The following is a 12,093-nucleotide window of genomic DNA, read 5'->3' on the forward strand; positions in this document are numbered from 1 at the left end:
TACTGTCTCAACTGTAATAGGAGAATTAATTCTGTCATCTGGGCCCTACTCTTGGGAAATTGTATCTTTTCTGCTTGAAAGAACTACTGTATCTGAAAAATGGAGTTATTAGTCACAGGCTCATGAGATTTTTAGCATATTTCTTTTCTCATGCTGCTTAGGATTGTGAAAAAGTAAGCCTTTGCTGATATTTTCTGATATATGCATAATCAATATTTTCTGATATATACATAATACATATTCTGAAATGAAGAACAAAAAAAATTCAATTGAACTTTTTTTTTTTTACAGTGAAAAAAGCTTTTTACCTTAGCTTGAAAAATCACTAAGTTGAACTAACACATGTGGAATACTTAAAAAGATTTCAGGCACGTGTATGTTTACACTGTAAATTTACTTTGAGTAAGACATATGACCTTCCAGAGGTCAAAGGGGGCAGAATGCTGCTATCTACATTGTTGCAGATGTGCATTAAATCTGCATTAAATATGGGTATGTATTTATTGCTGCTTGTGAAGTCCTTAGGTATTAGATAACCAGACTTCATAGGAGACTGCAGTTACCCTGGTGCAGCATTTTGTGAATTGAATTTCCGCCCAAAATTTTTCCATTTTGCTATTTCTGTGCAATCTCACCATTTGGGGATTTTTTTTTTCTCCCCTTGGCTCTATCAATAAAAGTAATATCTAGTTTAAAGGAGATATAAAGTACTATTTACCAAACTATGTTATGCATTTAAGCAGGGTTAGTTACCGAGGCTACTTCTGTCAGATTCACAGATTTTGAAATGTCATTTAAGGAATATTTTCAGCAGTTTTGACCTTGAGCAACAGTAAAAGTAAATTCGATGTAAACAGGAATCATCCTTGGATGGATTATGCAGAAATGCCAAAGAGACATGACTGCAAAAGGCAACATTCCTGCATGTAATTTTTGAGTGATGCATAGAAAATAAAATGTTTGCTACATAATTCACTTTTAACACCAGAATCAAAGACTGTAAGAGTGTAAGAGTGATTAGGCCTTTTAAGTCACAGAATCCTATCCCTTTCTTTGCTGCATACATGTATCAGTTTGGCCTGGCTCTCTCGCCAAGTCCAAGCTCTCTCCTCCCCCCTCCTGCTCTCTCAAGTGGGGGAAAAAAAAAAAAAAAGAACCACAGAAAAACCAAAGGAAGTCCTAATGAAACGGAATTATATCCAACATATATATTTACATATATTTACCATTATATATACAATTTGAATATATTGTACACACGATAGGGAGCTCCCGAGGGGAAAAAAGGGAAAACGGAGGGGGAAACAGGGATAAAAAAAACCTAAAAACAAATATCCTCCAAATATACCCCATTAATAGGGAGCTAGCGAATAAATACAAAAACCTGAATTAAATACTTCCCTGAACGAGACAGCAGAACTGTGCGAGGTACCAGCCAACTCCCCACGCCTCCCGGAGGGACCGGAGATAACGGCAGGTCGGAGCAGACGGGCCTTGGCCTATACAAGCCAAGACCATCTGCGGAGAGACCTGTCGCCTTCAGCCACGGGAAGAGAGGAGAGAGCGAGCTCTCTTATATGTGCCTTTTTATATGTTGTGTTACGCTAAAGGATGATATGGAATATTTCCTTAGATTTCTGACCCCCGTTGCTGAGGAAGGCCTAAAAAATCCAAAAGCCAACCCACTACAATGCAAATGTATTATGAATTAGTTAGCTGTATTTTTGAGACCTGTGATTTTGAGTCATAGCACACTTTCCTTTGCTTACAGGTAAGCAGCTTAGTGGCATTTCAAAGATGGAATGCTCTAATGAAACACCCTGGAAACAGATGAGAAATCTTGCAGTATAGTACAACTCCTCCTTCCCCCAAGCATATGAGACATTGCACAGTACTTTGGAGAATTTAGTGTGCTTTGGTGCATGAAGAGGACTGGATCCCACCGGATGAAATAGGAATATATGGAACATTTAAGTTTGAAAGACAAGCCATATAAAAATACTGTAGAAAGCCTTTGTTTTCCCTGGTAACTGAAAAGTAGGTTTCTGAACTTGAAGCTGAACTTCTCTAACATATGTTGGTGACAAAATGCTGGCCTCTGTGTAATGGTGCACTGAATTAAAAAGCGATGGATATTGTTATCCCCAAAACATCTTGCTAGCAGAGGTTAAAGCTGGTGGTAACTTCAACAGTTTATGGAACACACTTTCTTGGCAGTGCTTTAGAGATCTGTGCCAGAAAAGTGTAATTAAAAAGAATATAAAACTTAAGTGACATATCACTGTTTTATTGTGTTTGTGCTAATGTCTACGTGCACTGAACAATTTTCCAGAATCTTACGTTCACCCCATATTCCTGTAGAAGCACCATTACTACAAATTAGTTAGCCTGTATCTGGAATAAACGGGGTTTTTTTGGGGGACGACCACCTTTTACCCTACTTTATGAAAAGCGTACTGAACATCAAATCATTCTGTTCTATTTTGTAATCAATGTTTCACATATGAATAATTGATATAAGTAACTACTATAATAAACAAAGAGCACCTGCTAAGGATGCCACCATAGCACAGTCTCATGAGAAGGAACAACTGTTGCTTTGCCATTTCTTGTGATAAAGAAGAATACACTCTAGGAATTTAGTGGAAATCTTTTATGTTACTATTCTATAGTTAAAGAACTACACCTGTTTAACTGTCAATTATTGTACTTTATGAAATTTTTCGTCATGGATGAAAATCTTCAGAGAAAATTGAATCTTCAAAGCTTGCTCTCCTGGAGATTTGTTATGCTTCTAAAGAGGAAGATAAAAATAATTTTAAAAGCAGAAAAAGTTAAGACTCCTTATACATGCACATAGTCGCCATAAGACTTAAATTTCACCCTGTGCTTTCAAGGTTATTTAGGCTGGGGATTATTGTGTTGAGTTTAGCTTTTCCTGATAGAACAATCATATTTTAGGCTTGGTATTTATGCTTGCTTTTAAAGGATTAAACTCAAGCTGCAGTTGAAGAGATGAAAGTCACCTGGCTTTTCCCACATTTAATTAATTAGAATTGAACCCTGAGGGTAAAACTTATTAATGAAATGTAAATGTAAAATTATGCTACCCTGGAAAAACAAATGTGATGTGCCAAGAAATGCATTAGCTGAATTTCTTATTTTCTCCTATTCAGAGGACATTAAGAAGGAAGTAGACATGGGGAGAGGACTCTGAATTACAATACTGTAGGAACTGAAGCTTCCAGCTATCATCCTGTAACCTCATCCTGTTTTCACATAATTTTGATTACATTTCCTTCAGTGTTTTTAGGGCATACTAAAGATGAGATGAAGAAATAAACAAAGATACAAGCCTGTGAGTGTTTAGAAAAACAACAGAATATCATAGTTTTTATTTTGATCTCTGCCTTTCTTCTTTCAAGACAGTCACACATCACGTGTTCCAAGATTCAGTACATCAGAATGCATAGCAGTATTAGAATAAATCTTAGTATACAACACTGAGAAAAAGAGATACGGTTTTCTCAGGTTAAGAATTTAAAATTTGAACTGTGAACTTTCTCAGTGTTTTGGATTTTAAAACTGTTTCTTTTTCCTCTGCAGCTTCTGAAGAATTTTTCCTGAGAAAGAACATAATGTAGGAAGGTGGTATTTCCAGTACCCAGGGTACTGAAACATCCTTGATTACACAGTTTAAAATATTGCTCTAGATCCATATAGCTTTTAAATGTCTCCTTCACAATTTGTGATGCTTCATCTACGATCATTGCAAAATCATTCTTGTTTTATATATTATAAATTTTTCTTTCATAAGTTAAATTGAATTTCTTGTACTGCCGACTATGCTGTTGAATTAAATCTTTTTGGAATGGTTAACAATACTAGGTGTTCTTTTTCTACTGAATCAGCTAACAATGTGCATCCTTAAATTTGGTTTGTTGCATATTCATATCTTAAAAAACTTTTCGTACCGCCATTTATCATTATTTTTTCCTGACTGGTTTGTAATCCATCTTAAATAATACTTTTATTTATGGCTATTAATACTTCTTTTAAAACCTTTTTTCAAGGACCCTGTCAAAAGAAATTTGAAGGTCCCAATGAATAGTATATGCTTGTTTCCTTTCACATTTCTTGTCTTAGCCTTCTGCGAAAGGAATACATGCCTTTATAGAACTCATGCTCAATAACACTCTTCTGAGTATATCAACAACTTTTGTTCATTTTCTTAGTATGAAGTAACTTTTTTTTTTTAACTTTGTAACCCTTTGCATTCCAGTTAGGCCATTTTGAAAATATCTAGAGAAAATACACTGCACATTTGACTGGAATTAGGGATGTCATGTCGCATTGATTCTGCTTAACTCATTTGTTGATTCACTGCTGTTAAGTTTTAACTCTGGAATCATACCTTTCTACAACAAAATCTTTTAAATTTATGAAAGATTTTTTTAACATTTATTTTCAGGTCTACCAAGCTCTGATCTGTTCTATTGCACTCTTTCATGTGTATTATTTCAAAAGCTAATTTCATGATATCAAATCTATTCATGGATATGGCTGTGTTATGCTTAGCTGCCTACTGAGGTTAAGCCACAATATATGGAAATTAGATTTGTTGCTGCTGTAAGGTTTGTACTGCTCCGATAAGGGAAACTTTTGCTATACCTGCAGTGTTAGTAGGGTAGGTTTCCTTTATCATCCCAGCAACAGTCTTAGTCCTGGAGAGGAGGTGCTGGCTTTTTTTTGGAGATTAGCAGCTCTGTGTTTTGGCCCAGGTTATTTTTGCCCTGAGTTCCCTAGTCAGAAAAAAGTGTGACTGTGTAAAAGATTTAAGCAGGAGTCAATATATCTTTAGTAGTTGTTTGACACTTGTCATCTGTAAATGGTTTTTCTTGAAAGCTGTTAACCAAGAGCTATTTTATTTAGAATTTGGTTTAATGTTGGGAGTAGTCATCAACAGAATCCATTGACCTATCTTTGGTGATTTTATGTCCTCTACTATCTCATTTCATTAAACTTTTGAAAAAGTTCTGGGATTTTTTTCTTTCAGGGGTTGAAATTTGTGCTCTCAAAGGTGATAAAACTGAAATAGCTGGTACTGGCATTTTATCAAAGTCATGACAGCTGAAAACTGTTGAGTGCTTTCTGTTTACATGTGTCCCAAATCATACCACTTAAATGCAGGAGGACCAAAAGGATACTGAGTGCATTGTAGCTTTTACATAACTGAAAGTCTAATTCAGAACTCATTTAAATCAAGAGACTTAGCTACTGATTTACTGATAACCTGTAGTAAATTTCATTAGCAAAAAACCCTCCTCTGCAGTATTTAAGAGAATTAAAGTTAATATTTTGAACTGTAAATAACAAAATTGAAAGATATTACGAGACAATTGGAAAAGTGTTTCAAAGAAAGAAGAGTGAAATTCCGAAATTATGTGTAAGTACATGGCATGGATGAGAGACAGAAGTACAGTTTCATGTGACAGACGCTGTGAAGGAAGAGATGTCTGCACCAACAGTTACCTAATTGTGTTCACATACTGCTTTAGAAAAACAGAAATCAAGGACTCCCTGAAAGACTGTTCTTGACAGGAACAAGCCTTTGTTTGCAGCACAGCAGCTCTTGAGCTGTTAGATTTTTAATTTGAGACACAGTTATGATGAGCAGTGTTAATTTTACATAATCTTGTCAGGTTTTAAATTGTATAATTATTTCAGAATCAGTGCCTGAAGGATACATTGTTTCTTAAAAAGAAAAAAACCAACAACCCATCTGCTCACCTAGATAAGATGAACCAATAGTTAGTGTGTTTGTATTTGCTGAGATAATTTGTGAATATGGTCCCTATTTATTTCTGCCAAGGCTTCAAAGTTAATTTTATTTCAATGTGCTTATAGCTAACATATTTTCCAAACCATAGAAGCTGTTTTCTCCTTTGTGCAGTTTAGATTTTTCATTTTTTTTTTTTTGGTTCAAAGTTTTTCCACCAACTCCATTTAGGTACTAATGAGTAATCTGCACTCTTTTTGAGGGAACTGCCTCATACCAAGATTTTGGACTTGTGATTAGATGTACAAAAATTGAAGCTTAAAGCTGGAACAACTCAGACAATAGCAGTTGCATGCAGATGAGCCTTTGAAAACAAGGATGTGGGAACAAGTAAGTAATCAAAAGCATGCTGGTTCCTGTCTGATATGTGAAGTACTAGAAGTGCATCGCTGGTTCAGAGCTGATTTTTATGTGTTGCTTTGAGCCATCACAAAGTTTCACAATCAGGACAACTTGAGCCTTGTTATTTTAGATGTCAGGGGGTTTAGTTGTTTCCCCATTCATTATGGCAGTGTAGAGACAAAAGTTTATATTTTGCTGTAGTCTCTAGTTATACTTCAGGTGTTTCTACTAACAGCAGAAGTTTGTTCTTTTGTCAGCAGTTTTAAGAATTGGAGAAGTCTGAACTCTTGCACTGAAAAATTCTGTTTTATTTTTTGAAATAAAAGGTATTATTAAACAGAAAGGGTCATAGAGGTTTGGAGTTTTTTTATTGTATTTTTTATTTTGCCTTTCCTTATGAAGATGTGCTAATAGAACAATTGCACATCTTTCAAAGGCTGATAGTTCAGTAACTAAAATGTGACACAGGGATGTAAAAGTTTTTTCCAACTACCTTTGCCTAAACTAGATTGATAGCCAATTAGTCTTTTTTCCCTTTTTTCCCAGTTCTTCATCTGTATCAGAGAGCTTCCAAGATAGATGACCTCATTGCATGTAAACAGTGTAAGGTACTCAGACATTACATAATCAAGGATACATACTCAGTGCCTACTAAATACCAAATTGAATTAATTTAAATGAAGAAATATGCATATCAGTAATTGAAAATTTTCTAAATTTGATTAAAAATAAAGAACCCAGAAGCTAATGATAGAGAAGTGAAAAGAAAAAGTCTTAGAAATAATGTTCCTTAATTATTTATCACCATGTCCTAACATAAACTGTTAGACTAACATTGAAGAACCTGGAATGCAGGTTCAACAGAAAAATAGGACAGATTTCTTGAGATTTCTTTCAAAGGACTCCTGGGGAAATACATATACAGATTTTAATGAAGTATAGTTGCATTTTCCAGATGTTTTATTGAAATACATTCAGATGTAAAATAAATCAGTAGGCTGTGTAATGAAATCAAGCTCTGTAAAGCAAAAAAGAGAAAACCAATCTCTCCAACAGCAGTGTTGCTAATGGTCTTTTCTTCTAAAATTATCAATCCACCAAATTTAAATATTTATGACCTTGATGTCTAAAAATAATTCCATAGCTGTGCCTGTCATCTTGCTGAACTCTGTGATAAAGATAGATACCCTTTGGCTTTATGACCCTTTTGGTTATTTGTCCTGGCTGAGTGATAAAAGAACAAGTTACAGCATGGATGAAAGCCAACTATAGTTACAGTACAAACCTGGGGATCTAGAGCCTGGTGGCTGCAATTCACAAGGGTTTAAGAAAGGATAATGAAACTTCAGAAGCTTCCTTTTAGGTATGGAAAAAATCCAACACCCCCCTCAACCCATCCCTTTTTCTTAACTATAGTTATTACAATTTATTAGTGTCATAAAAACCTAGGTCAAATTATGCTTACTTGGTATTTCTGTCTCTGAGGCCACCTACAAAGTTGGTCCAGAGATCTGAATTATATAATTTCTTTACATCTATGTTGTAACTAAGATTTCTACTCTATTCTGGTATTTGACTTCTACTTTGTTGTTCTTTTCATCTGTATTCTCCAGGCATTTAGCATTCACCTTGCTAGGATGGGCCAAACATCAAATATCTGTCCATTCCCAGTACATCCAGGTTAACTTGGAAAACAGATCAGGCATTTAGTAAGATTCCAGGGTAGGACTCAAGATTTGTCCTCCTGCAAACTCAAGGTTGCAAAGTTGTTTATGGTGTTATTTAAAGTTGTGCTTTAACGCATGGTCCACTCCCTTCTTGATTCAAAATGTTCGATTCAATCTTAACCACTGTTCTTTATACTCTATACTCTTACAAATGTAAGAGGAAATTATTAGAAATAGTGAGACCCAGCTGGGTTCATTTTCTCATTTATTCCAGTAATGCTACTGCAGGTCAAGCAATAGGCTGAATAGCTTATATTCTTTCAGAACATGCAATCCATTTATAACTAGATAGATCACTTTTCTGTAATGTTTTAGCATCTTTGTAAGTGTAATGATTGCAGTGGTAGATTAGGAAGAAAACAAGGATGGAGCAGCTGACTCAGTTGTGCATGATTAGATTTTTTTGCGTGCTGTTAGTATAAATATGAGCAACCGCTCATTTTGGGGATAAAGAAGCTGAATGCACTAAATATGACATGTCAGGTTCAAAGCTGAGGAGCTATGTGACATTATCAACCTGACCTTGCTTCTTTTAGCTTTAGTTCTTAGTACAACTGCACTGGTTACTTTTACCTTCATTTAATCCCATTCTTAAAGCAGGTCCAGTTGGTAAGCCTCAAGCTTTTGTGGTTGGTTTTGAGTTGTACTTCATCAATATCTGTCTTCAATGTATGCTAGCACATTTAAAATACATATATTTGACTTCAAAAAGAAAAAAACTACAAAGACTTACCCATTATAGAGAAATCTATGTGTTCGAAGTGTTGTACCATAGAAATATCTGGTCATATTTGATTTTTTTCTTGTTTGAATTCAGAAATTGTGTACAAAACTAATGTTTGTACAGATTTAGTATGTCAAAAATTTGTTCTTCATTCTGTTCAGTATTTACTATTTCAGGAATTTTTCCTTGTTCCTTCCTTGGACTTGAAATACTCAGAGAATAATAAACTACTTAAAGGAATTACAAGTGTGTTGGCACAACTTCAGTAGGTTCACGTTTAAAATACAGGAAAAGTAGTAGTTGAGATCTCTGCACTGCTACATCACACTGTTCATTAAGTCATTCAATTAAAAATTAAGTACTCCAATGCAATAACTATTTACAGCCATTTTAGTAGTGTAATCTAATAAACGGATTACTGCTTGATAACACTGTGGTATAGTAACTATAAGCTTTAGTAGTCAGGAGTGTTAATACTTTATATTTTCTCAGCACTCTTGTTTTTTTCTTCAGTACTCATGGCAATTTCAGGACAAGGTTAACAGCCCTGGTTTGTAAGGTTCTTTTCCTCCTTTTTTTTTTTTTTTTTTTTTTTTTTTAATAGTTACTACTGATATCAAATTAACAGTTATTTGGTGATAGCCATATCAGGAAAATAAGACTGAAAAAAATGAACCACAGCACTGAGCTGGATATTTCACATCATTATTGACCTAAAGAGGCCCAATTTAGGACCAAATTTTAAATTTTCTGTAGCAGTGAGATACTTTAGTGCCACATGTGCTGTAAAACTGCTCCCTGTGGTGTGCCATGCACAAGGGCAGTGGCTTGAATTGAGTGGCATTTGTTCATCCCATCACACACAGACACCCAAGCTAGGAACATGGCTCATGGGATTTCTCAGCTCGACTTTTCACATTACAAGGGTCATAAGAACACTGCTAGATTGTCTTTGCAGTTTCTTTTGTGTTTAAGTTTGGGGGTTTTAGGTAATAAAATAATTTTTCATTTTGACATTTTAAAAGGAATTTACTATTAGCCTATTTGTTGCGTGTATTCTTGGGAAGAAGGTGATGAAAAGATGTTATCCTTTCCTGCTGGAAAAGCTTTTTAACCTTGTACAAGGAGTGAAGATTTGTTTCCAAGCTCAGTTTCAGTTTAAATAAGAATAGTTCTCTGTTTTATTTTCCTCCTGTCAAATTATTTTCTAAAGAACCCAACAGGTACAACTCCAGATCTGAAACTTTATATAGCTTTTTGCAATGAGAAATGTATCTTTATTTTCTTTAAACTTCATCGTTAGAAGCTTGGATTCTGATTTATGAGAGCTCAGAGAATTATGTACCATCATTAAAGAGGCATGCAGTACTCTCTCCCTTGAAATATAAAAGAATTTCATTTTAATTCTGTTTCAAAATCTTGTGCTTTTAGGGAGAAAATAATAAATGGAAAATTATTTTCCTCCACTTATGAAGTTATGTCCCTTACAATCATAAAAATGTTATTTTTTTATTGTAGGATTGAAAATTCAAAGTTATAAATATTTGATAGTAATAAATTATCTCTTCATTTTTATGATTATTTTATTGGTTTCAAATTTTCTCATGCACTAAGAAGTAAATATGAACAACCTGGGATCAAACATACAGCATGATTTCTATTAAGTTAATAAGAAATAGGGAAAGGCAATAATCTCAGAAAAAGATATTTGGACCACAATGAGTAGTAAAAAGTACATTTATCTGATATAAATTTAAGTGTCTTTTAGATCTAACCAGTTATTTTTCCAATACAGAAGTTCTCAAAAGAGTATGGATGTGTCCAATGCATTGATTTTCTAGGCTATATATTGCCCATGTATATTCTATAATTAGTAAGGAGTGAATTATGTACATTGAATTTACTCAAGTGTGTGTATATATACATGTCCAAAACCATCTCATGTGAGGAAGAACTCATGTGAGTAAGAACATGTGGTGAAGAAAGATTTCACAGAATCACAGAATGGGTAAGGTTGGAAGAGACCACAGGAGTTGTCACGTGAAAGTTGTTCTTGACTCTTATTGTGGGGAAACTTCCTTGACCCTTAGTGATTTATTTGTCTGTCAGCAGCCCAGGAAAGCCAAGTGTCTTGAGCCTGACCAGTGTGTCAGTATCCTGTTATGAGGATCATTCACCAAACAGTCCTCATCCATCCAGATAACTATCTCATTGTAGGAGGCAATCAGGTTGGTGAAACATGATTTACATTTAGTGAATCCATGCTGACTACTCTTGATTACCTTCTAGTCCTCCATGTGGATAGAGATGGCCTCCAGAATGAGGCTTTTCATCACCTTTCATGGATTGATGAGTGGCTGATTGGCCAGTAGTTCTCTCGGTTTTCCTTCTTGCTCTTTTTAAAGACTGGGGTGACATTTGTTTTCTTCCAGTCCTCAGGCACCTCTCTCAGTCACCACGACCTTTCAAAGATGATCATGAGTGGTCTGGCTATGGTGATTTTCATCTCTCTTGGCACTTGTGGATGCATAAATTTAGTGGCATCTAATTCTGGTCCTAACACTGATACCAGAAATTAGGAGCATCAAAGCTCTGTCTTGTGTTCTAGATTCTCCAGTTCAAACCTGCTCTAGATTTCCAGCTCCACCTGGTCAGTGGTGGTTCTGGTTTGTGTAAAACCAACACTTCAACGAGATTCATTCTTCTAAATAAAAAGAAAGAGTATTCTTTTCAGCCACTCAGGTAAACAACAGACTGTAGAAATAAAGGACCGTAATTCAAGGACTGCTAATGCTTTCCAAGCTATTCCAACATTATCTGTCAAATTTAAAAACAAAATAACTTATTAAGAGAAATACCTGCTAATGGGCATGAAGTGTAGAAGAATATTTTATTTCTACCTTTAACAATGTTCTAATTTTAGAGACCACTTTTTCAGTTGCAAACTTCTGGGTAAATCCTATTGAAAACTAATTCATGGTGCTTAAACCAAAGCAATTTCTTGGAATCCAACTCAGTAGGGTCAGGACGTCATGACAGATAATAATGCAGATCATACATTTCATGAATGACTGGAAAAAAATGCCACACATGTCCAACATTACATGCTTCCTTTATAATTTTAGCTTTCCCATTCTTCCTTCTGATCTACTTAATTTGTTTCTTTATTTTCTAAAATTCTATAATGTCTGATTGTTGCTTGAAACTTTAGGTGTTAAATTATTAAAATATTGACATAGTAGAAAATTAGTATTGTAATTTTGAAAAATTGAAATTGCCTTTGAAATTGAAGTCACACTTTTCGTAGTCAAGTTTTTGTCATCTGATACACATTCACACATATGCATATGCATGTATATGTAAACTGATCAGAATATTTTTGTATGTTTAATCCTATCCCATACAATCAAATTTATTTTCTGGATCTTAATACAAATTGCAAAACAACCTCGTTATTGTTA

Source organism: Pipra filicauda, unplaced genomic scaffold, assembly GCF_003945595.2.
Source record: "Pipra filicauda isolate LSUMZ 115617 unplaced genomic scaffold, ASM394559v2 scaffold196_size3971931_pilon, whole genome shotgun sequence".
Lineage (NCBI taxonomy): Eukaryota > Metazoa > Chordata > Aves > Passeriformes > Pipridae > Pipra > Pipra filicauda.